Source organism: Amblyomma americanum, chromosome 5 (genome assembly GCF_052857255.1).
Source record: "Amblyomma americanum isolate KBUSLIRL-KWMA chromosome 5, ASM5285725v1, whole genome shotgun sequence".
Taxonomy (NCBI): Eukaryota; Metazoa; Arthropoda; class Arachnida; order Ixodida; family Ixodidae; genus Amblyomma; species Amblyomma americanum.
Genome location: NC_135501.1, coordinates 72805512 through 72831499, shown reverse-complemented (window position 1 = coordinate 72831499; position 25988 = coordinate 72805512). Strand labels below are relative to the sequence as shown.

The 25988-nt window shown below is 43.8% G+C and overlaps 1 long non-coding RNA gene across 1 annotated transcript; it reads right to left on the bottom strand.

Annotated features, from left to right (window-relative positions):
- Positions 1 to 12579: 12579 nt before the first annotated feature.
- Positions 12580 to 24823, bottom strand: LOC144134796 (uncharacterized). The gene is made up of 3 exons (XR_013315256.1): positions 24734 to 24823; positions 19502 to 19549; positions 12580 to 12659 (listed from the first exon to the last, which is right to left on the bottom strand). It is a non-coding gene; the product is annotated as an uncharacterized LOC144134796 (long non-coding RNA).
- Between the last annotated feature and the right edge of the window lie 1165 nt (positions 24824 to 25988).

Genomic DNA, 25988 nt, shown 5'->3' with positions numbered 1-25988 from the left:
TTTGGTTTGCCCTCAACATCTACCACGTAGCGATTCCCCTTCCGAGTTGTGGGCTTGAGGGGCCAATAATATTGATAGCCGCCGGGCGAAACGGCGTGTCAACCAGAGGCATTTTCTCAAGGGGCACCTTTTTGACTGATCCCCGTGGGGCTGGCTTCTGGCAGCTGTCGCACGACGCCACAAACCGACTAGCGTCATCATGCACGTCGGGCCAGAAGAAGTCAGCCAGAATGCTGTCACAAGTCTTTTTGTGCCCCAAAGAACCTGCCATCAGTCCACAGTGCGCGAGGCGGAGAACCTTGTTTCGGTGCTGAAAGGGGACAACCTGCTGTAAAGTACCCGATCCTGACTCTGGTAAGAACTGGCGATAGAGCATGTCATCTGTTAGCAGAAAGGTGTACGAGCCCCCTCCCTTGCACCGGACCTTTCCCTCTTCCCTCTGCATCAGACAACAACGCCGGAGGGTCTCGTCCACTTGTTGGTCTCGGCTAATCTGCGTCGGGGTGATTTCTGCCATCGCGGTTGGTACTCGTAACTTGTGGAACGTCTCAGACGATTGCTGCCTGGACTGTTGACGGGTGTTCACGGCCGCCGCGGGTGTGGGCTCGTCCAGGGTACTTGGCTGTCAATGTATGGGATCCGATGCACCCGCTGCGGCCCCTTCGATACTCAGGGCTATTCCCCTCCAAGTCGCGTCGGGCTCGAACGGATGCCTGGCGCCGTCGGTATTCCCGAGAATTAGGTCGAACAGTGGCGATTCCATACATCCGGCCAGCACCTCTCCCCTATAGTAAGGTGTGTCAAATTGAATTCGCGCCTCGGGTAGCGTTTTGACCGAGCGGTCCACCAGGTAAACGGCTCGGTGTCGGCCAGTAAGTTGGGACTTTGTTACAAGGTCTCGGTTGACAAGGACAATGTTACACCCCATGTCTCTCAACACCTTTATCCTCTGCCCAGCAATGAGGCCTTCAACGACGGGAAAGACCCCGGACTCTTGGGCCCTGCCGAGGTTCACCACTGGCAGGAACTGGCCATCTTTCAGCTCTAGATAGCCGTTTTGAATGCAGGCCAACACGTCCTTTGCTCCAGGGCGTGTCCGGTCGCCCTGCTCAGGATTTCTCCGGCTCTCCTTGCAATGCGCCGCCACGTGCCCAGGTCGCGCGCAAATGTAGCAAGCAGCGTGGTGTGGATGATAGCGCGGGTAGCGGTTTTCCATTGTGGCCCTTGCGGCCAGTGTCGCAGGACTTGTCTACGGGCCGGTCCTCACGTTTCAGTTCACGCCGGCCAAAGTATGTGGACCCCATAGAAGTGACATAGTTGTCTGCCCTTTGTAGCAGCTCATTCTGATCGCCCACCGTTTTCTCCTTCAGGAAGGTAGCCATTGACGGCGTGCAGTTCTCTAGAATCTGCTCTCTCAAAAGGAGGCTCTTGATACCCTCGTAGGTCTGCTCGCACGAAGAGAGCTGTACCCACCACTCCCAGTAATTTTCTAACCGGGAGAAGAACTGGGACGGGGTTTCGTGCTCGTGGGGGGCTTCTGTCCGGAACTTCTGTCGAAATCCCTCCTCCGTCAAGCGGAAACGGAGCAGAAGAGCTCGCTTGACCTTGCCATAGTCCACCGCATCCACTCCCGGCATGCAGCCAAAAACCCTCAATGCCTCTCCCGCAAGGCACGTGCTAAGAGCAGTAGCCCACTGGTCTCGCGGCCACTTCTGCGCCTCTGCGACTCGTTCTAACCGTGTCAGGTAGGCATCCAATTCGTCCGTTTTATCGTTAAACGGCGCCATTAGCTTATGTGGACTCACGACCGTGAAACGCGATGTAGGTTCGCTTTGAACCGAAGCGGAATCTCAACCAGCGTTCCCGCCACCCTCGCCTCTCGCGTGCAGAATTTGTAGCTCAGCGTTCAGTTCGAGCATTCGACGAGTGGAGCGCGCCTTGTCCCTTTCTTCATCCTCGAGCAGCCACTGCTCTTCTTCTTTGATGTGCTCGCGCTGTTTCGCGCGGTCATCTCTGAAGAATTCCTGGAGGACGACCCCCTCGAAGCCTAGCTGCTTCCCGCGAGCAATTATTTTTCTAACTCTGCCGTTGCACCAACGGTTCTTTGTTCTCAGTTCTGAGAGTACGTGAGATATTACTTGAACGCTATGCCTCGCGGTCACGGCCAATCGTGGTCAGCAAGTCCTGTCGCGGACGCCAGTTTGTCAAGATATCATGGGCGGCTGTGGTGTTGCTTGGCGCCGAAGTTACAATTAATCGGGCCAACCTGCCCACCACTGCACTCTCCGTAAGTTCGGAGGGGGAGGAGCGACAAACTTCTCCACCCCGCGTGCGAAAGATTGTGATTCGACTGCTGACCGGCGATAGGGGCCACGCCTGATTAGTCGTTGACCGGAAGCATGAGGCGTAGGCAAGTTCCGTAGCGAATTAATTTAATTAGGCAAACAACAACCAAGTATTACAATATGCCCGACAAGGTAGCGCCGTACACTGACGTGACGCACAAAACACAAGCACCAATTGAACACGTTAACACAACAATTAACACAATGAAAGAAACATCAGGGCGATTGCTATACAAAAATGTTACGAGACAGAAAGACAGTACAAAGGATTACAACGAGAAACACAGAAAGCAAAAATACAAAGATAAAGGAGTTGAAGTTAGTGGTGAGAAACGATGGCTTAGCTGCGGAGTGGCAAGGTCCGGTCGCAGGGAGCGTCGGGCTGCGGTTGCTCGTAGCGGGGCTGATGGGGGCTTGCGGATACAGGCGAACTTGGGCTTCGCGTCTTCGGGGTCCACCGTCGCCGCGCTCTACGCGTCAGATCTCCGCCTAGGCTCCTTGCCGACCACTTCCCTGGCTGACCTCACTCACGACACCACACGCACCGAAATCTTCAGACCAACTGCCAGCGCGCGGCGTTCCCGTCGCCCCCTTCGCATGGCAAAAAATGAGAAAAAAACAACACAGGAAAAAAAGACTCTTCAAGAGCAACGCACAGTCGGATGCAGCTCCCAAAAAGAAAAAAGAACCCATGAAGGAATGTCGAAAGAATTCGGCACAATGCCTAATCCCACGAGGAGGCATTGGGGGCCACGAACAGGGCCGGGGCATTCACTCCGCTTCTGCTGTTTCCAACAGGTGCAAGCGCTTACCACCTGTATGGCAACAATGCTAGGAGGGCGGGGGGGAGTAGTTTTGAGTGACCCCTCTAGTGCTATGGTGAGAATGCCGTTCCCCCGCGGGGAAGGGGGAAAAAGTCGTCGACGCCGCTCCGCGACATGTTTCTGGGAAACAAAGGTCAAAGCTGGACAGGGCAGGCATGAACTTTGTGACAGGAACACAATTTGGAATAGCATGATACGGTGTTCTTTACAACTCAAAGCGTATGGAACGTTTGAAAGTTCTGCCTGTTGGGGGATGCTTGTAGACTGCGTTCGAGTTTGGTTAATTAACGAAGCAAAATCGGATATTACTGGCTGTATTTACAGTGCTCTCCAAACCTTATGGAAAGAAAACTGTTAAAAAGAATGTTTGAGAAAGATGCGAAAGAAATTTTTACGTGCTTTGACAGCGTGTGTAGTTACCTGCAGTATGCCTTGCAAAATGTTGCTTTTGCAGGCGTTCCGCGAAATTAGAGTCCTCATATGCGTCCTGATAGGTGGTCACCTTACCGTGGATTATGAACGCACTAGAAGCATCGCTTCCTTTGATGAGGTGACGCACAATTTGTGATGGGTGAAAAAAATGTGCAAAAGTTATCTTCTTTACCTGCACGCCTTACAGAAAGTGTCCTCTTAATTGCATACGCGAGTTTCGAAACGCTAAACTTATTGTAAAGTGCGGAGTCATAGTTATATGAGAACCTCAGTTGATGGAACGAAATGAAATATCGCTTTCCCAAATAGGTACAAGAAATTTATTGTCACGCAAGAGATTTATGTTAAGCCTAATATGCACTGCTCTGCAGTTAAATGCTAACACTGTTCAACACAATTACACTCGCTCCTGTATCCGTTTCGAAATAAAACAGATGATGCACTTTGTACAGCAGGGCACTTGCGGTTTACACGCTGAAATTTAGGTCCAGGCAATGGGGAACCGCATGGAGAGGAGCTACGTTTTAGCTGCCTCAATGCGTGGGCTTTAGGGTAGTTTGGGAAGGTGCAGCGCACGATCTTTTTTTTTTGTTAGTACACCTTGAATTACACCTCCATCTAAATAAGGCCATAAGAGCTGGGGTTCAATTCTTTGAACTTGGTGTAAATAGCACATCGCCTTTTCCTCTATGTCACCGCGATGTAATCCAACCAAGTCAAGCGGTGACGCCTCCAGCTGCCTCCCTCGAGTATTCAGTAGCAGCGGTAACTGCGTGGAGATGGAATAAAAAAGTGTTGGAACCTGTGCTTATAGTTCAACTTTGATGTCAGGGCAGATACTTCCTAACCCGTCTTGCGGATTCCCCATATATAGAACATGATTCTTTTTTTTGTGCTTGCAGCAGTCCTGATGAAAATATTGGAACAAAAACTTTTCCAAAGGTAACATATTTTGGAAGTCCTGCGCCTTACATGTAGAAGCACATAGAAAGCCACTAAACAAAACAGTAACCCTGCAAACTATCAATTCAATTTAGCTTTCACTTTACTTCAGATTCAAATAACGGTTTTATAATTTAAGCAGGTTTTCAGGATAGAAACCAGGAGTCCGGTTATTGCACCAAACAATGTCGACAGAAGACGAAGAGAGGCCTCAGCAGGTCCGTCGTGTTTGTTTTCTTGCAGCATGTTTTTTTTTTTCTTTGGGGGGGGGGGGGGGCAAGCTGAAATCAAGATGCACAGAAATAAAGAATACCAATAGAAATCTGTATTTATACTACAAGAGGTCATTCTACGTGAAGCCATTATGCACGGTAACCTGGTTTGGTTATTTTGACAATACAAACATCCATTAATGACAGAAGGTTCATAGGATACTAGATTCTACTTCTTTTCCGTGCACGTAAAGAAGAGCAAAGTCTGCTGTATATTATCGTCAGTGCTAAAATAGGATCACTGCTCAGAGCAATAAGATTTTCATGCACTCCCGAAAAAGCTATGCACACGATTACGAAAACTGGCGCCACATTTAGACCCTGAATTGGAGCGGTAGGCATAAAGCGGCTCCATTCCACAAAGTCCAGAGGTGACGATGCTGTTCTTTTCTTTCTTTTCTCGCTCTTTCTCAAGCCTTCCAAGTACGACACAGCTTAACAGCTGCTCTCATGTTCAGCAAATAGTCGTTGTGACAGCTTTACAACTATGGCTGTGGATACATGCAAACGGTCTGATGAGCCGCTTGTTTCTATTTTCTCCTTTGTGCGCTCGGGGCCCGCAACGCAGGCAGGCATGAGCATGTGAAGAAGGAAGGCCTCCCAGGTGCACTAAATATCCTCTTAAATTAGCTCCTCCCCTGTCGGAATACTGAACAGCCTTTTGCCTCGAGCCAGTGCAACATTTTACGAAGAAGCCTCTTTTTGCTTTTATTTATCTACTTCACTGATGACATCCAAATTCATTGCTTGCTCTCCCATAACCCGACGTCCCACGAAGCACAGGTAATCGGCCCAATATTGCAAACGTATTGTAAAAGGCCGGTCCTACATAGAACCAGTGTGAAGCCACCCATTAGCAATATGGGGTCGATTACCTGTGATGTTTGGGGTGCAAATTCTTAATGTCACAGACGGTTGAAATAGGAAACCAATGGTCGTAGTCCATAAGGTGTCCATTTTTCGGTCTCCACTTAGCCTCCTTTGAGTCCAACGTCACTGGTAACTTAAACATACCAAGAGCTTTCAAACATCTCAGGCAATAGGCATAGTCATTGGGTCCATGGCGACCGGGTCTTACCATCGGCTAAAATTTAATGCATTACGCCGGCTATGAAAGGATGCACTGCAGTGTTTTTTTAAAAAAAATTGCTAGCAGACCTGACCACTGGATTTCATTGGCTTCGAGTACAATCTGAGTATTTCTAGTTACTTCTTGAACCAAACAACTTTTTCGCAAAACAAAAACTGCTGCAATCGCCTTCCGGAAGCCAAAAGCCAACGCCAAAGATGATCGACTGATGATTCATTCTTCACATACATTGTGTGTTTATGCGGTTTAGCTATGAAAGCAAGTAGCGAACATAAATTGAGGAGCTCTTTAAATCAGCCCACGAATAGCTTAGACAGCTCTTAGATTTCTTTTCTCTTAAAACACTCTGTGATGTCAGTGTTCATTCACGTAAAGCCATTCAAGAAGCCGCGTCTAATGTGTCATTAACTTCCCAACTCGGTGAACATATCGCTGTTACCTCAGGAACCACTAGGCAAGGCAGAGCAGTTGACCACTTTTCCATACAGGTATGGTTGCACCGTGGCTGATGCAACTTAGGTTTACGAATCTCATAAAGGACTGACACATATCGTCGCCCAAAGAGTTGTCGGCAGCTAGAGTGATGCCATGTCATTCTGGAAGTGATCAAACTCAAGTTCTATATGTAGGTTTTCGGCTTGGTGAATGTGCAGCTGTTCTTGATGGATTGAGCCCTCTATGCCCTGAATATCGTGCTGCACTAGTCAGTTCTGCAATTCTACCTTCTTCAGTAAATTGTTGTGCTACCATTATTTTTCGCATGTCTTATCTCTTTATAAGCTCTTACTTAATGCTTCAAGACACTAGTCTTAACAGTGAGCCAAACATGTATTGGGCATTGATTGACTCATTATTCTTTTTCTCATTATATGTCAATAGGACTGCCTTAAGGTAAATGCTTGAGGAGAAGGTGGCTCAGCAAACTTGTTGTATTTTGGGCAAATGGTAATTTCTTTGTGTCATCTTCAGCCAAACCCTTCTGTTTCCTCACGAATTTATTCCCTCAGCTTGTACTATGGCTCAGTGAGCACAAAGCGTATGTTAGGATTTTACCTGATTTGTAAACGCTCTATTATCTTTCTTTGATGTCTACAAGCTGGCATCTCAACATACGGACTGAAACTTATTGGTAATGGAAAAAAGAAAACTGACGCAAATTTGCTCGTTTTCGAGTCATTTTTTACGGTCTGGTTTTCACGGCAGTTATAATTTACGCACAGAAGGCTGAATTGAAAGCTATTCTAAAAGAACTTCAAGATTTCATGTCCGACAACTACAACCAATTATAGCAATTAGGTGCGAAATAATACTATGTGTACGCAAAAGGCCGTTCTTTCATTTCATCGGTGGTATTAAGATTGGCCTTTCTATGTATTGAGTTTGAATTTCTGTAAGTTGTACTGAATGAGGACATTCTCTTTGCTATGGTCTGGCAGAAGGCGTCTCATTGTGTAGTAAATGTTTCTCGCTTGACCCGACGCAGTCCAAACTCGCTTATCTGGAGAGGGTTCTAGAGAACATCTGGCTGAGACAAATGAAAACGTGAGATTCTCCGAAATTCACAACTGTTATCCGATATGGTGCGTTACCTAAGCTTCCTCCTGCATAGCCACTCTAACAGTACTGCAGGAATTATTACGTGATTATAAGTGCTACTTGAAAAATCTTCATTTCGGAAGATTTCAAACATTACTATTATCCACTACGGAGAGGGTAAGCATTTTGGCTGACACAATAATTGTTTTTATATCAGCCGATGTAAAAGTTTAGCATCGTCAGTGATGGCACTTTCGCTGGTATAAGACAGATTTCAAATTTTATATTAAAACTGCAGCCTCTTTTAACCATTGGTAGTTAGTACGCTTACTCGCGTGGGTTTGAATCCCTCATATTGAAGTTGGCAAAAGAAACAAAAGGATGAGTCAGTTTCGTTATATATAGACAATGTAACTAGAACATGGCTGCACCTGGCAAAAAAAAAAATGTCCTCGACTTGAAAAGAAATCTGTTGTTGTTAATAGCTGATAAGCCTTTTTGAAAATGTGATTAAGAAAAAAGCAGTGCGAGCCAAGGTATTCCGCGAAATTTTTACTGGCTAGTTCAAAAAATGTTAGTAGGAAAGCAATATTCTGAAACTACAGCTTTCTTCTAAGATATAATGCACAAGAAAACCGACTTCTCTAGTGGCATGATGCTAGAAATTTTTCGAATGGTTTACATATCGGCGTCATATAAAATATTCTTGTATTTGTCCAGAAATGAATTTAGTAAAGGTAATCTCGCAAAAAAACCTCCCTAAAAATAAACACCTCTTCATTTTTTAAGGTTATTCGCATCTTGAGAACACAAAATTCGCAGAACGATCATGAAACTGAGGCCAGAAAGTAGTCAAGCTGTCGGATTCACCACAGTAGATTATTTCATGCTTTCAATCTATGCCCAGGCCTCAAACAGGCGAGATAATTATTGCAACAGCATTAGCCTCCATACCATGTTATCTTGCGTCCTGCGTTGAGTAGAAAATTAGCTGCCAGATTCAGTGGACGGTGATGTTACAAGTCACGTCATCATTCCAAAAAAATTCAGTCTAAAACAAGCGGCGAGCCTTCAACAGAGAAAGGGGTGAAAAGAAGAACGTAAAATGTTCTCGGCGAACCCACTCAGAGCATGAGTATGCCTGCAAATAAACATGTGCTGAAAGTGACACAGACTTATAAACATTTAGGAGCAACATATTGCTTCCAATTCTTTAGCAATACACTCTTTATTAAAGTTAAGAGTTCCCATAATTCTTTTTCTGTGGGGTGGCGCTTATGGCGAGTGGCGGTGGTGCGACAGGTGGGACGAAGGGGGCGTGTGCTGCAGAGAAACACCTTAGCTAGGAAGGGGCATGGAGCTTGCCCGCAGGTGAAGATTTAGGGCGGCAGCTAATGTGCTTTCATCCTGCAGAAGTATCACCTGCCCAGTCGTTGCCCCTTTCTCGTTTGGCTGCTGTGCGCGCGTATTGTCGGTGGAGGCCTTGTGCAGGATGGAAGTAGATGGTGTGGTGGTCGCATGCCCTTCTGCACTTCGGAGGCTTCACACGGACGGTGCTGACATTTTCGCCTATTCTCACTGGAACCTCTATAGCAATAAAACGGTGATAATCAATCCTTGACGTTTTTCTGCAGTGATAGTTGCGCATACCAACAACCATAAAAAGAGCGACCTTCACCAGCACATACTTCCTCAGGGTTAGAAGGAGCTCGCATAGCAACACGATTTTTTTTTCTTATATTTTAGTTCATGTAAAACGTGCAAAACGTTCATAGCAAGAGTGTCTGAGAACTGTGCGGTATTACTGTGACCATATATACAACGAAAGATATTACAAAAGTCGAAGCTAATTCGTTGTTCCTTCTACACTTCGAAAAGCTTTGTTTGCAGCCCGCAGAAATGTAACCGCGCTTGGAACCCGACTACCTGTCACACACCATAGAACTCTTTCCCATTGTTTTTAGCGTATGAAACCAGTCGCAGCATGCGCTCGCGCAAACTAGAGGCGCTTCGAGTTTACGACATTTCCTCAAGATACAACGAAAAGCTTTCTAGAGAATACAGTTATTAAACTTTCAAACTCGACAAAAAACGCGGTGCGTAGATTCGCTTCGTGGGCGTCCAAGAATGGTAAACAATTCCCGGAAGAAACTCTAGTATAGGGTTAACAGAAAGAACGACTCCAGGGACTTTTTTTTGGTAATATTTCGGTTCATTTTCTTTCTTTTTGGCCTCTTATCATGGTGGTAGTTTTTTCGGTTACATGAAGTATACAGCAGGGCACCATAGGTTTGCCATTATCGGAACCAAACCAAAACCTATCGTTAAAAGTAGTCGTTGGAAACTTGCTTTCTTGTATGCTTTTTCAGTTCATGGCGAACAAAAAGGTCTGAGTAATGGGCATTGTGTCCTTCACCTACAAGTTGAGGAGATAACTAAGCAAAAGCGAACATGATCATGATATGGAATAAGCCGAGCGGTTGTTTGAGCACTGCACACGTAGTATTTCCGGCATTCTTGAAATAATGATTTTAACTGAAATTTGTTTGAAATGAGAATCCACACAATGTTATTATTTCGCGGCGTGTCTCTTCGAATAGAATTTTGCAAGGCTTGAGGGCTATGGTAACACAAGTTAAGCAAAAAACAAAAGCGATATCAATTTACGGTGCTGTGTTTTTGAAAAAAAAATTAACACCACAATGTTTCCTTCGGGTACCTTTTAATTATTTGAAAAACTTCAATCAGCTCAGCGATAAAAACAAAATTCATAATTTTACCTGTTTTCATGTTAAGGAGCATTGTGGAGTAGAAATACATGCGACTCATATTCATTAAAGAACTTTTCTGCTGTCTGTCTAAAATGTTCAGTGCAAAAATGGCAACAGATAGGCAGTAAGTGAACCAAGAGCAGTGCTACTCTTAGGCAATATGCCCAATATGATAGCTCATTGCGCGTAAGCGGTGAAATCCCTGGACACTGAGCAGCTACTTTAGTCACCGAGTCAACATTCAGATGGTTAAAACAGCGCCAAGTAAGCACATGAGTGATGATTTCGCCACAGCTTATCAATTCATTTGCTCAAGAAATTTTTGACATGACCGACGCCTGTTTCGCTATCATGTAGTCCCTAATACGAGACAAGGAGGCAAAGGAGAGAATGGTTTTCAAAACCAGCGGAAGCGTTTTAGGTTTAGTGAAGGAATGCGTCTCTCTAGGGCGAGTAAGGACCAACAATCCTGGCGATGACGAGGCAAAAGCTGGGAGATTAAAAATTGGGCCAGTGCATCCAAGATGTAGACTCTAGTCATCACTGACAGTTGAATATTTTTTTTCAAAACTATAGTATTCAAAAACTCTATCATGGCAGTGTTTAGAAATAAAGGTAGAAAACGTTTTACAAAAGTTTGTGCCACTCTGGATTCAGTACCATTAAGCGAAGAAGAGAAAAATGAAGGGCTGATGAATAAAGATATAAAAGAATAAACAAGAAACTAAAAAAAGAGAACAATAGAAATGAGGGAAGAAAGAACGCAGAAAAGACAAGAAACAATAACAAAAGAAAAGACAACAAACATAGGCGAAAAAACAAACATTTCCTTATTGATGTTTAACGTACCAAAGGTACTCAGGCTTTGAGGAACACCATAGTGGAGGGCTCCAAAAAAATTCTATCACCCGGATTTTTACCGTGCTCTGATATCGCACATTACATGGGCCGCCAGCGTGTCGCCTCTATCAAAATCGAGATCGAAAGCGTAGTCAAACCAGCGTCATTTGGTTCAGCAGCCGAGCGCAATAACTACTCAGCCTCCGCTGCGGCACAAAAGAAAGAAATGAAGCTAATTGAAGTTCTGCGGTTAAGAAGGGGCCACGCAACGGACGATCAGTAGGCGAAATGATATTGAGCTGCGCTACGTAGGCGATCGCTTCTACGTGATGAAAACATCTCATGTAGAAAACGTGCTCACATGTTCTCCATACTCTTTAATGCCAAGGACGCGAAAACTATACTCCCGCCTGTGCTTTCTCGACCTTCTATTGACAAGGCACGCAAATGTATGGGCGTGGTCACTTAATGAATCCATATCTGATCATACTTCCAGTTTGATTGGAATTACCTTACTCCCTACAATGCATCAGTTGTGGCGTGTTCCTTATTGCAGCTGTAACCATTAATTGGTGGATGAACAGAATAAAAATTAGAAGACGGTTTAGCATCCGTGAGCGCGGAATATCATGCAGTAGAAATAGTTACGATGGGCACTTAAGGTTCTTACAAGCTTAATACATTCCAACTAAAGGTCCTTAGACTAAACGCCTTCTGCCTAAAGGAATTACTCGGAAGACTTTTAAATTTAAGGCCTTCTCCCAGGTGCACCCTTCACCAGACCTTCATTCAGGTGAAGGCCCAAGTGTACTCACCTGGCAGGTTGCCCTCAACTCGGTGGGCCGGCGGAGCACCTGCCACAATGCAGTCTTCGGATGCATACGTACCTTACCCGAAATCGATAAACGCGCCTAGTTCCTACCACACTAAATGTTATTTTGTCGATGCATACCGACTTAGCACGTTATTCAACGTACGCCAAAGCTGATTGGCTTTAGCGGCAGTTGTGTCTTGTCCGGTAGGCACGTTTAGTCGTTTCACAATAGGCTGCCCAGTTGGGCGCCTCACAGGCCTGCTTTGGCGTTTATGCGCTCGCGTGCATACTATGGCTTCTTCCGCTTCCGGTTGAAACACAGAAGGCAACGCTGCTTAAGCTAGCGCGCTTCTTCAAGGAGGCAAAGTCTGCGCAAAAAGAGTAGTTCTCCATACAACCAAAGTGCACCCAAAGCATATTTCGTTCCAGAAATCTCATCGAGACTTGTAGAAGCAAGGATTAATTCGCGCCCAAAATTTAGTTCACACACAATAAAAATTTCATCCAGAGAGCCCGAGCACTGAGCCTCCCCCAGCTTCGACCGTGATTTCCAATGCTACTATATTTTATACCACTCTGTTTTCATCTAGATACTCACCGAGGCTTTCAGAAGAAAGAATTATACTTGGCAGTGTAATTTGGTTTCAAGGACGTAGTTCCCCGCAGCCTCCGCATCTTTTCCTGTTATGTTTGAAACGATGTACAGTAAATGGCCCGTACAATGCTGTTACAGCTTTCGGTGTGAAGGATAGTCATGGCTTTGGCCTAACCAAATGGGTTCCAAAAGTGTTGCCTTCGACATGTAAAATAAAGCCAAAGAAGCCAAAATTTAGAAAATTACTTATGAAACCCAAGCACGAAGTATCGCGAAAAGCGCGAATGTGTGCCATATGTAAATTGTACAGGCGGCATATATGATGAATGTCACAGCACAGACAGCGAATAGCACACGCAGAATTATGTGCTGCGGCTATGAGGGCTATCACCATACTCCTGATAAAGGCACGGCGGCAATTAGCTGCCAACTACTGGTGACACTGACCCTCCTGTAGCACACTCCTTTGCGTATATTGTACGTGACTCTGTTTTTACGTGCTCAGTGATAGCTTGTTTGTACTTATGCTTTCTTGCAAATGTGGGTCGTCTGTAAGACCACGCTTGTAGCCCCTATTAGGGGGAAGTGTAAAAAACAAATCTTGCCCGTATCACGTGGCGTCAGAACAAGAAGGCTAAGGCATATGCCTGAGAAAACACTGAGCACAACGTAGCGAGCTATCTGTGGGTTTCTGTGGGCGGTTACGAAAGGGCAACTGCAGTATTGAGAGAAACTCATTTCACTGCAGTAACTGTTGCAAACTTTTTAAATGATGTTTACTGTTGAACTCATCCTGCTATCACCGTGCGCACGTCTCAAATGTAGGTCGCGTACTTGAGCCCGCTCCTATTCTGGTGAAGACTCAAAATTATTCCTAACTTTTGCGTTTGCAGTGCCCGTAGCTAAGAGAATGAAGGAGTTTTTAATGAACATACTGGTGAACAGATAAAATGAAAATGTTCAATTATATATAAGACTGCGAACAGAAGAAGTTAGAAGAGCCTTTACCTATGGAACACAACTGAGAAAAACATAACGCGGTGTTCTTTACAACTCACAGCGCATGGAACATTTGCAAGCTCTGCCTGATGGGGGAGCGCCTGCACACTGCGTTCGAGTTTGGTTAAATAACGAAACTCAATCGGATATTACTGGCCCTATAACTCTTCGCTCCGAATCTTATCGAAAGAAAACTGTTGAAAGAAATGTTTGGGAAAGATGCGAAAGAAATTTTTGCGTGCTGTGACAGCTTCTGTGATGACCTGCAGTAATCCTTGAAAAACTTTGCTTTTGCATGCGTTCCGCGAGCTTAGAGTCCACACATGCGTCCTCATAGGTGATCACCTTATCGTAGATAATGAACGCACTAGCAGCAACGCTTCTATCCATAATGTGACGCACAATTTAGGCTGGATGGAATAAAAAATGTGCAATAATTATTTTGTTTGCTACACGCCTTACAGAAAGTGTCCTCTTAATTGCATACACGAGGTTCGAAGCGCTAAACTTATTGTAAAGAGCGCCGTCATTGTTCTATGAGAATATCAATTGATCAAACGAAAAGAAATTTCGCTTTCCCAAATAGGCGAAACAAATTTATTACCACGCAAATGATTTATGTTAAGCAAAATATACACTGCTCTGCAGAGAAACGCTAACACTGTTCAACACAATTAAATCGCTCCTGCATCCGGCTCGAAATAGAAATGATGCCGCGCTTTGTACAGCACGACACTTGCGGTTTACGCGGTGAAATTACGTCCAGGCTATGGGAAACAGCATGGAGAGGAGCTCCATTTCAGCTTCCTCAACGTGTGTGTTTTAGCGTAGTTTTGGAGGGTACGGCGCACGATTGTTTCTTTTTGTTTTGTTTTCTTGAATTACACCGCCATCGAAATGCAGCCATAAGTGCTGGGTTTGAATACTATGATCTTGGTGTAAATAGCCCAACGCTTTTTTCTCTACGTCACCGCGATGTAATCCGACCGAGTCAAGCGGTGACACCTCCGGCTGCCCCCCGCGAGTATCCACTGACAGCGATAAGTACGTGGAGCTGCAATAAAAAAGGGATGGAAGCTCTGCTAATAGTTCAACACTGATGTCAGGGCAGGTACTTCCTAACCCGTCTTGCGGATTCCCTATATATACAAGATTCTTTTTTCTCTGCTTGTAGCATTCGTGATGAAAAGATTGGAACAAAAACTTTTCGAAAGCTAACACAACTTTGGAAATCCTGCGGCTTACATGTGGAGCACATAAAAAGTCACTAAAAAAAGCAGTAACCCTGCAAACTATCATTTCAATTTGGCTTTAAATTAAATTTTAATTCAAATAAGGGTTTTCAAATATAAGCCGGTTTTTACGACCGAAACTGGGAGTCATACAAGTGCACCAAACAAAGACGACCGAAGACGAAGAGAGACAACAGCTGGTCCGTCGTGTTTGTTTTCTTCCGGCCTGTTTTTTTTTTTTTGGCTACGTGAAGTCAAGGTTGTATGGAAATCAATAATCCCAAATGAAATATGTATTTATAATACAGTAGGCCATTCCTTGTGAAATGCTTTATGCATGGTAACCTGGTTTGGTTCTTTTGACAATAAAAAACATCCACTAATGACACAAGGCGCATAGAATGCTGGAATGTACTTTTTAGCCATGCGCGTAAAGAGCAAAGTCGGTTATATATTATCTTCAGAGCCTAATTAGGATCACTGCTTAGCGCAATAATATTTTCTGACCCTCCAGGAAAAGCTATGCACATGTTTGCCAGAACTGGCGCCACTTATAGCCCCTGAATCGCAGCGGGAGGCTGAAAGCGGCTCCATTCCGCCAAGGCGACAGGTGATGATGCAGTTTTCTTTTTTATTTTCTTGCTTTCTCTCAAGCCTACAAAGTACTACACACATGCACAGCTGCTCTCATGTCCAGCAAAGAGTCGTCGCGGTAGCTTTAAAACTCTGATTCTTTATACTTCCAAACGGTTTGAGTTGCTGCTTGTTTCTTTCCATTTACTTTTTTGTGCGCTCTGTGTATGCAACGCAGCCAAGCATAAGCATGTGACGAAGGAAGGTCTCCCAGGTGCAATAAAATCCGCTTAAATTAATCACTCCCTGTCGGAATACTGAACAGCCTTTTGCCTCGAGCCAGTGCAACATTTTACGAAGAAGCCTCTTTTAGGTTTTATTTGTCTACTTCACTCATGATAACCCATTCATTGGCCACTCTCCCAAAATTCGACATCCCAATTAGCAAATGCAATAGGTCCAACATTGGAAACATATGGAAAAAACCCGGTCGTACATAGAATCCTGAGTGGAGCCACCCATTAGCTATATGGGGTCGATTACCTGTGATGCTTGGGGTGCAAATTCTTAATCTCACAGACGACTGAAGTAGGAAAGCAGTGGTTGCAGTCCATAAGGTGGCCATTTTACGTTGTTCACTTAGCCTCTATCGGGTCGAATGTCAATGGTAACTTAGACACACCCGGAGCTTTCAAACATCTGCGGCAATAGGCCCGACCATTGGGTCTTTGATGACGGGGTCTTACGATGGGCTAAAATATGTGTAATACGCAGCCAATGGGAAGGTGCACTGCAGCGCTCTATGAACTGAAGGCAACCAGACCTGAGCACTGGCTTTCATTAGCTGGGAATGCGATCTGAGTATTTGTAGTTACTTCTTGAACCAAACAACTTTTTCGCAAAGCAAAAAACTGCTGCAATTGTCTTCGAGAAGCCAAAAGCCAACGCCAAAGGTGATCTGTTGATGTTTCATTCTTCACATACATTGCATGCTTTCGGTATAGCTATGTCAGCAAGCAGAGAGCAGAAATTTAGGAGATCATGAAATTACCCCCGGAATAGCTTAGACAGCTCTCAGATTTCTTTTTTGTTACAACATGCCATCATTGCAGTGTTCATTCACCTAAAGCCTTTCAAGAAGCCGCGTCTATTGCGACATTCATTTCCAACTCGGTGAACGTATCGCTGTTACCTCAGGAACCACGACGCTGGGCGCAGAAGTTGACAGCTGTCCCCGTTCAGTTATGGTTGCACAGTGGCTAATACAACTTATGGTTACCAACCTTATAAATGACTGATACATATATTCGGCCAAAGAGTCGAGGACAGCCAGGATGATTCGATGTAATTCCACTGGTGACAAAACTTTTTTAATTGCGCGTTTCTTATGCACAGACCAACTCTCTGCGCAAATTCTATACGCAGGTTTTTGGCTTGAGGAAACTACAGCTGTTAATGGTGGATTAAACCCTTTACGCCCTGAAGATCGAGTGGCCTCAGACAGTTCTGCAATTCTACTTTGCTCAATCAATTGTTGCGCTATCATTATTTTTTACATGTCTTATCTCTGTATAAATTGTTCGCTTATGCTTCAAAACTCTAGTCTTTACATGGAGCTAGAAATATATTTGTCATTAGATTGACTTATGTTTCTCTTTTTCTCATTACACGTGAACGAACAGAACGTCACTGCGTAAACTTGGTGAAACTAGAGAAAACTGTATTCGTGTCATCTTCAGCGAAATCCTTCTGTTCCCTCACCATTATATTCCTACAGCTTGCACTATGGCTCAGTGAGCGCAAAGCGTATGTTAGGATTTAATCTCAGTTTTAAGTGCTCTATTATCTTTGTTTGATATCTGCAACTTGGCATTTCAACATGCGGCCTTAAATTTAAAGGCCAATGAAGAATTGAAACTGACTCACATTTGCTGGCCTTCCAGACATTTTTTCACGTTCTGCTGCTCACGGGCGTTATAATTCACGCACAGAATGCTCAATTGAAGGCTGTTCTAAAATAACATCAAGATTTCATGCTCGTCGACTTCAACCATATACAGCGATTACATGTGAACTAATACCAAGTGTACGCAGAATTCATTTCTATCAATTCATCGGTGGTATTAAGATTGACCCGTTTAAGTATTGTGTTTGAATTTCTGTAAGTTGCACGGAATGTGGAATTTTTGTTTTGCTTTCTTCGGGGTGGTTCGGCCACTTTGTTTGCCTAATCTTGCCTGTTATTCCAGAACCACAACCGATAGCTCGTCTGCAGTACGCAAGCTTGCCTAACGCGCGTGGCACAAATAAAAAAGACCGCCGATCGTGAATTGATCTTTTTCGTTTTTCACGGTTGACGGAAAAAAATCTTGGGAGAGTTGCTAATACACTCTCTTAATGACTGCATAGTAGAATTTTAGAATTAGCGAAAAGGAAAAGCCTGCAGATGCCAAAGAAGGTAAGCCTTTTTTTTTCTAGAAATGCCAAATGATTAGACGCATCTACCAGATGGAATTCTTTCAGATTTGACGTGTACCAATATTTTTATATGAATTTTGTCCACTGAGATGCTGTACATTGGTTGTCCTGTGTGTGACAAATGAAAATAGGTTCATTGTATCCGTCGAAGTTATCGCATGCTTTTTGGTCAGAATTGCTAACATGGTTGGGCGACACCTTTCAGAACACGGCAAGGCGAAATGCTTCAGAGAAAGCTTCAAACAAAAACGCATCAAACTGAACGCTGAGACGGCGGATGCGGTTGTCTGCGCCCGGGTCACGCGAAATAAGCCTTGGTTGAGATTCTTCATTCTCTTGCGAAACGCGCTGCCTGTGCACAACACTTGTTTGTTTTTGTTTATTTACTTATTTTAGAGCGGAGGTGTCGCTGCGGCTGCAAACGCCGATTCAACCTCACCTGTTCGGGCCGGAAGTTGTTTCACATGCCTGTTTCCCACCTGCCCGTTCATGGAAAACATCCTGACAGCTATTACAGCACGTTAGCTTTACTATCAGCACTGGAACACAACACTCTACATAAAAAATGATTGAAACGCACGACACTAAAGGTTTGGCTGTCAACTAAAGCAGTGCTGCCAGTCAACGTAAATTATTTTTTTTTACTGATGAAAAATTAGTAATACTAATATATTAACCGCTGTGAGGTCTAGTTGAAAGTCATTAGTCGTCACTGTTGTGTTTCTTCTTAGTTCGTGCTGGGTCAACCACAGAAATTTTGGTTGGGGAGTATGTTGAGAAAGTGGAGCATCACCCGAGATCGTGAGCTCAGCAGAGTACACAGATTTGCCGAGCAACAAAGAGTCGACCAAATAATTGACACACTACGATCATTTGTAAAACTGTTCTATTGGGATGCTATTTGTAAGTATATTTCTTGATAATGATTAGACAAATTTAATCTAACCAGCCCTGAAAAGCTTTTTACACGTCTCGGGATGGCACAACAGGTGATCTGGCAATGGTTCAATGGGGTTCGAAGGAAGATGGGGAACGCGGGAGGCCGACCGCTCCACCCAAGCGCTTATTCAAATAGTGTAAAGGCTATAGTGCCTACAAATATTGGTTCATACTTGATGAAAAAAAAAAAGCAGCGCAAAGAAACAGGACAGAAAGTAGAAGAGCTGACAAATAGGGGCGACCCCTCCTTCTAGTTTCTGTTTCCATCAAAGCCGTAACTAGGTCGTCTCCTCCCAGCCGCATCCAGCGAGGTAATTCCAGTTTCCGGATGAGGCGCTTGTCATGGTCGAGGTAGTGCCACACTGTTTCCGCGGCACACCCTGGCTGACGGGTTTGCAGTTTTGTTGCTACTGGTGCTTTCAAAGTATTAAAACCGAACTATGGCAAAGCGAATTCTTTCAGCAATTCCTGTGTGTGCGTAAGAAACATATAATCTGAAGAAACCGGTAAACACTGAAGTTTGATATCGGAGGAATAACCTTGCCACTCGTCTTGCTGACTCCAAGCAGAACAAAGGAGCTGAATCCACCTTTCTCCCCCGATGGCCAGGTTCGAAACTAACTTCTCCAACTGAGGAATCCTCGAAAACACACGTCCCGGGCCCAGCTAGATGCTAAAGACAGTAAACAAAGGGGGGAGGGGGGTTAAGGGCGCCCCACTGATCAAATAGGCGTGTGGAAGTGCGCTGACAGACGTCCTCCTGGCCACGCGTTGTGGTGGGAGTCATTATTGCATTCGCTAGAAAATAATATTGTTTACCTCGTGTGTTCGTGACGCGACAGTCATCTTGTTGTGCACCATGGTTGCCTGCATATGGGCGCCACGGGGTTAACATCACGTAGAAGTCAAAGTGGAAATGTCTTAGAAAGACACACGCTCTCGTAAATACCTCTTGATTTTAGACTGTTTGCAGCACCACGCTCGTCATGTTTCTGAACTGCGAATTTTTTAGAGCACTTGTACTATGTAGGTAGCGCTACCTACTACATTTATCGCACGGTGCTTGGTTATTTCGATTATCGTTTGTATTTTGTGGACTTTGTATTTTATAATCGTCACAAGTTGATTAAAAGAAAGAAATCCTGATATTTCAATGTACATTCACCAGAAAAAAACAAATGGTGAAACATTTCAACCGTGCTTATAATATTTTACGAAGAGACTGTGCCCCTCATAAGCACTATGAAAAAAGTAGCTGCAACTTCCATGGCCATGCTCATTCCCCGAAAGACGTAGATTAACGGCGATGCATAGCCATATATAGACAAGTATTGAATTGTTTGCTCGCGAAACATCAGCATAATTACCTGATCGCTGATTGCCTGTAAAGTTTAAGTTTCTGGTCAGCTATTTTAGAAAAAAACGTTAACTTTGGTCAGGAATAATTTTTGAACTAAATGAGGAAGAGCAATGATATTTCCAGAAAGAATAAAGAATGCAGGATCTTCAAGTATGTAAAAAATGGTTGCAGGGCAGTGAATATAGGACACGTTATTCCAGAATACATTTTCCTGTTATATGGGCTTTTCAAACACGCGTGGGTTATGAACTAAGCTATATACACATTTCTAAATGGTTAAACACGCTCGTTGGTCCTTCATCTCCAAGCGACTCGAAAGAATTTGCACTAGGTGCAAAACAATTTGTAGCGAGAGCTACACTACCCACAGTCTCGCCATTTCGCCGTTCGTGTGGACTGCCAGTTGTGCAGATGCGCGAGCAGCCGAGTGACGTAAAAGCACGTAGCTGGTGTGGCGCGCCGCGCGCCTTGCAGCTGCGTGCGCTCGCCTCGCCAGTTGTGCGCATGTGTGAGGAGCTGAGTGACGACAGAGCAGGTGCGCCTTACTGCGCATGCGCGAAGGAAGGGGACGTGCTGCGGTAAGTATAAGACAGGTGTGATGCAGCAGCGGAGAGCCATTTCCAAGGTGAAGGCAGCCGCTGAGCGGCTTCGTAAACATGATAAGCACAACTCGTCCAAGCCTGAGGTTGTGGCCTGATAGCCGGCTGTCGGGAAAAGAAAGAACGATCGGTGCAAGGCCAAGACAGCAGCGGAAACGCCTGAGGATCGAGAAGAACGCCTAACCAAGAGACGACAGGACGCGCAGTAGTTGCACCGTCGTGCTCTCGCTACGTATACCCTGGCATAGCTGAGCTAAGCCACTGCTATTTTTTTTTTCGCAAGATTGCATTTCCTCAGACATATAGAGCTCAAAATCTGATTTTACCGTTGCGATTTCGCATACAGTTCAAACACCTTTGCAGCTATCGACAGGTCTTATGCATCATTTGATAGCAGAGAAAATAGGCTTTCTGGTGATATTTTAACCATAATTATAAAGGAAGCGAGCAAAGTCCAATCGATGTACAAGTATTAACAAGAATTTCGTCTGTTCACCGCCGGTGAGGGACCGCCACCTTAAGTACAAAATTAGCTGACTGATCGAAAGGGCCGTGAATACACACGTCACATCATCATGGGAGGAAAATTCCCTCTAAAGCAAGGGTGGAGCGTGCAACCGCGAAAGGGTAAGACAAGAAGATTGTGAAATGAGCATGTGTGCAAATAAACATGTGGTGACAGTGACAACATTGTATACGCGGTGAAAGAACAGACACACTCATTAAAGCTTATAGCGTTATAGCTACCATCCTTGGTGTAGCGAACTTGAGAGTTGAAAGAATTCATCGCCTAGGCGCAGCAAAGGGCATCAAAGCCGGACGTGTCGTTCTAAATTTATGTGATTTTCGTGTCAAAGCAAAAATCTTCCAAAACTGTAGCAAATTGAAGGACTCCGAAATATCAGAATGCGAAGACTTCTCTCCACGACTTTGTAACGTCCGAATAGAGCTTTCGGACAGCTGTAAGCCAAACAAGGATAAAAGTGACAAAGTTTCGTTGGTCTTCGGCAAGATTAAAGTTAAGAATGTGCTCTATACATGGGATGATGATAAGAAATTCATAGAATATGCAGGAAAAGAACGACTAACACGGGGCAAAAAAAAACAGAAAACACGACACGCTCTACTCATGAACAATAACCAACATATATGCCAGAACCGTTCTGAATAAAACAACTGAACATCAAGCCTTTAAAATCGAACATAAGTCAGACGTTACCACCATAAAAGAAACCTGGCTCTATCGCAGCATTTCAGGTGCAGATTTCCGCCTGGATTTACCGTAATGCGTAAGGACCGAGGTAGACATGGTGGTGGAGTGGAAACCTTGATCAAAGATAGCATACCCGCAGCCACCATGCCAGCTATCGATGACGTTGAAGCGACTTGTGTTAAAATCACTATATGTCAATGCTTACTTAGGAACGATGTACCGGCCACGTTACCGTACCGACGAAACGTTGTGTCTGATGGCAGATTACATGAAACATCACTTAAGCGAGCCAAGAAAAGTTGTTCTTGCTGGAGATTGTAACCTCTCTTGCATCAATATGGATACCCCTCACCATTTGTAAAAAGGACATACTTAGAGCAAAACCGCTCCTATATATCTCTATTGACTTCGGTCTCGTTCAAGTAATCAGCAACCAAACGCACGTTACGTTCGTTTATTAGTGACATAGTTCGGTTTACAAATTATTCATGTGATGTAGTAGATGATCTTTCAGATCAAAAGGCTACATTATGTGTCCTCCCATTAAGAACCACGACTTCTGTTAAAATAAGGAAAGCATATATTTTTGACTGCTCCAAAGCGGATGATACCAGCAATCTTGACCATTTGAACATGTCATACACAATTTTTTTGTAGTTCTCCAGTTCCCACAGTGTCTATCAGTCAGGTATGGCTGTCTTTTGTAACTATCGGGCAAGATTGTTTCTCTATGTATATCCAAGAGAAAACCAAGCCAGTTCATCGAAAAAAAGCCATTGGTAACAAGAGGGATTATACATGTTTGGCGCAAAGTTGCTCTAATAAGAAAGCTGAAACGCAGACTTCACTTGCCAAGTTACGCGGTGAAAATCCGCAGCCATTTATTGGCACTCAAACAAGCTGTGAAAGTGGCCGAGCAGGAATGCATGAACGCCACATTAACTAATTTTATCAAGACCGCTCCTCGTAAATTCTTGCGGTACGTGACCTCGAAGACTAGAAAGGGTAAACCCCATCCCAACAGAGAACTACTCACAGCTACTTCCTTTAACAGTTATTTTAAATCCGTGCTTACACTTGATGGTGGCACCGACCTTGCGATGGAATCCCTGATTAATGGCAAGAACAATACACTCGTTGAAATAATAATCAGTGAAGAATGAATATTTGGTTTACTTATCAGTATGGACGAGAAGAATTTGACAGGACATAACAATATACCGAATGCATTCCTGAAACGTTATGCTGAATGGTTTTTCAAATACATGCTGGTTTTATATTATAAATAAATAGAGACTGCAGAACTAACAGAAATGTAAAAAACAGCTAAGGTAATTCCGATACATATATCAGGAGATCCAGCCAATGTTTCCGACTACCGGCCAATTTCTCTTACATGTACGGCCTGTAGAATCCTACAACATTTAATTTTGAGGCACAATACAACGTTGGTTTAAGACTACAAATTAATTATTCCAAATCAACATGGCTTCCGAAAAGATTTTTCTGCAACAACACAATTACGAGAAACGCTCCATGACCTAACTATGTCAATCGAGAAAGGGGGGCAAAAAGATAAGATTTTCTTTGATTTCTCAAAAGCCTTCGACCGGGTATCTCATTCTAAACTTCACTATAAGCTAGTTCACTTTCTAGGTAACGGGACAATCACTAGTTGGTTAAAAGCCTATTTAAATGGTCAACACCAGTTTGTCTACTTTAAAAACAGCGAGGCGGATTTGGCAGTATTATCTGGATAGCCACAGGCCTCAGTGCTTGCACCAATTCTTTTACTTCTTTTTATTAATGATTTCCCCAAGAATTAAGGACAGTTGCCGGGCCAGTTGGTACATGATCTCACCGAAAAACAGCGCGCTTACACGGGACACGAGAAAGGAGACACGCACTCACACAGCGCTGTGTGTCTCCTTTCTCGTGTCCCGTGTAAGCGCGCTGTTTTTCGGTGAGTTCAGCAAGAATATCCATTCAGCAGTACGTTTTCGTTTTTCTCACATGTGATTAATGAGTGGAATATGTTGCCTCCTGAAATTGTGAACCAGATGTGCCCTTAAGCATTTGTATTGAAGCTGACAAACCATTTTGAAAATTATTGACAACACTGTCATCACGTGTGATTTCCGTGTACTTTTCTGTAAAAGTGAAAAAGTTTCTTGTCTGCTGTTTCTTTCTTTTTTAATTTCATTTTTCACTATTTTATACAAATTTGAATCCAATTCTGTTACAGCCTCAAAGTGAGGCCAACCGTATGTAATAAATAAATAAATAAATAAATAAATAAATAAATAAATAAATAAATAAATAAATAAATAAATAAATAAATAAATAAATAAATAAATAAATAAATAAATAAATAAATAAATAAATAAATAAATAAATAAATAAATAAATAAATAAATAAATAAACACCTAGGAGCAGCATTGGTTCTAATGCTTTAGAGGGAACTTAAGCGTCCGTATAATTATTTTTCTGTAGGGTGGCGCTTACGGGGAGTGGCGGTGGTGTAACATATGGGGCAAAGGGGGCGACGTGCTGGTGAGGAACACCTTAGCTAGGGAGGGGGCAAGGAACTTGCTGGGAGGTGAAGACTCTGGGGGGCAGCTAGGGGGCATTCATCCCCCAGAAGTATTACTCGCCCCATCGTCGTCGCCTTCTCGTTCCGCTGCTGTGCGCGCTTATAGTCGGTGGACGGCTTGTGAAGGATGGAAGTAGATGGTGTGGTGGTCGCATGCCCTTCTGCACTTCGGAGACTTCACACAGACGGTGCTGACATTTTCCCCTATTGTCACTGGTACCTCTATCGCAATAAAACGGTGTTATTAAATCCTTGACGTTTTTCTGCAGTGATAGTTGCACTTACCAAAAACCATAAAAAGAGCGACCATCACCAGCACATTCTTCCTCAGGGTTAGGAGCAGCTTGCTTAGCAACCCGCTTTTTTTTCTTATATTTTAGTACATGCAAAACGTGCAAAACTTTCACAGCAAGAATATCGGTGAAGTGCGCGGTGTTACTGTGACCATATGTACAACGAAGGATTTTACAAAACTCGAAGCTCTTTCATTGTTCCTTCTACGCTTTGAAAAGCTTTGTTTGTCGCCCGCAGAAAAGGAACCGCGCTTGTCCCGACTACCTGTCACCCACCATAGAACTGGTTGCCATTGTTTTCATCGTATGAAACCAGTCGCAGCATGCGCGCGTGCAAAATAGAGGTGCTTCAGGTTTACATTAACTCAAAGTACAAAGCAAAACTATCTGGAGAATACAGTTATTATTCTTCCAAACTCGACAAAAAACGCGGTGCATAGATTCGCATTGTGGTCGCCATAGGGTAGTAAACAATTCCAGGAAAAAAACTCTCGAATAGGGGTAACAGAAAGAAGGACTCTCGAGGGTAGTTTCTTCGTAATATTTTGGTTTGTTCAGTTTTTTTTCGCCCTCTTTTCATGCTGGTAAATTTGTAGGTGACGCAGACTACAGAACAGGGCACCATTACTTTGTCCTAATCTTAACCAAACCAAAACTTATCGTTAAAAGTAGTCGTTGGAGTACTGCTTTCTTGTGAGCTTTTTCACGTCGTGGCGAAGAAAAAAAGCAGAGTAATGGGCATTGTGTCCTCTGCCTATGAGTTCAAGAGATAACTAAACAAAAGCGACCATGATCACCATTTCGAAGAAGTCGAGTGGTTGTTTGAGCACTGCGCAAGTAGTCTTTGCTGTTTCTTTGCAATGAGTTAAAACAGAAAAGTTTTAAAACGACAATCCACGCAATGTTATTAGTTCGCCGCATGTTTCTTGATATCTGTCGGAGCATAAATTATGCAAACCACAAAAGCGGTATTAATTTACGGTGCTGTGTTTTCGAAAAAAAATAACACCGAAGTGTTTGCTTTGAGTGCTTTTTATTATTTGAGAAACTTCAATGAGCCCAGTGATAGAAACACATTCCAGAATTTGTTGTTTTCGCGGTAAGAAGCGTTGTGAAGGGGAGGTACATGTGACTCATATTCATTAAAGTAACTTTTGTGCTGTCTGTCTGAAATGCTCAATGCAAAATAGCAACAGATGGCAGTAAGTGATACGACGGCAGTAGTACTCTTAGCAATATGCCCAATC